Raw genomic sequence first — 1,029 nt, 5'->3', positions numbered from 1 at the left:
GATATAAATTGAACTTTTACTTTATGTTTAAACTCGTAGGATATGAATTGAACTTTTAGTTTTTAGGTTTTGTTCTTGTGAATTGAACTTTTATGTTATGAATTGAACTTGTAGGATATAAATTGAACCTTTTGGGTATGAGTTGAATTTTTAGGATATAAATTGAACTTTTAGTTTATGTTTAAACTCGTAGGATATGAATTAAACTTTTAGATTTTAGGTTTCATTCTTGTGGATTGAACTTTTAGGATATCAATTGAAATTTTAGGATATAAATTGAACTTTTAGTTTATAATTAATTATATTTAATATAATTTAATTTTTGGTGTAATTAGGAAAAAATAATTATCTTGAATTAACTAAAAAAGATTTAATTAATTTATAATTGTAGAATAAATTAAATTGTTCTTGTTTTATTTGTATAGATGGAACATCGTACTTGGATGTACAATAAGAATTATCCTAATCGGCGGGGATTGCGGAAGGATTTTGTAGAAGGAGTTGATGACTTTTTTAGATATGCAATGTCACTCCACCATACCAAAGTGAAGGAGTAATTAGGTGCCCTTGTGTCAAGTACGATTGTGTGAAGTTTAAAAAACCGGAGGAAATTAAGCTTCATCTTTATAGGAAGGGTTTTATAGAGAATTGCTTTGTGTGGACTAATCATGGAGAGATCGATGGTAGCCGTAGGATATTTCATAACGTGGTTGTTGGTGAAAGTAGTAGGTCGGTGGAGAATATAAATCTTGATTCTAGAATTCAGGATATGGTTGAAGATGCTTTTGGGATGCACTTCGGCGGTAAGCCCAATGAAAATGTTGAACAAACTCCTAATGATGATGCAAAACGTTTTTATGAACAGTTAGAGGAAGCTAGTCGTCCACTACGTGACGGAAGTCCACACTCAGAGTTGTCTGTTGCAGTTAGATTAGTAAGTATCAAATCTGATTGGAATACTTCTCAAGCAGCCATGGACACTTTCATTGACCTTATGAGTGAACTAGTTGACCCTAATATCAACTTTCC

This window comes from Nicotiana attenuata, chromosome 7, assembly GCF_001879085.1.
Source record: "Nicotiana attenuata strain UT chromosome 7, NIATTr2, whole genome shotgun sequence".
In the NCBI taxonomy this organism is placed as follows: domain Eukaryota; kingdom Viridiplantae; phylum Streptophyta; class Magnoliopsida; order Solanales; family Solanaceae; genus Nicotiana; species Nicotiana attenuata.
Note: the sequence above shows the minus strand (reverse complement) of the source record.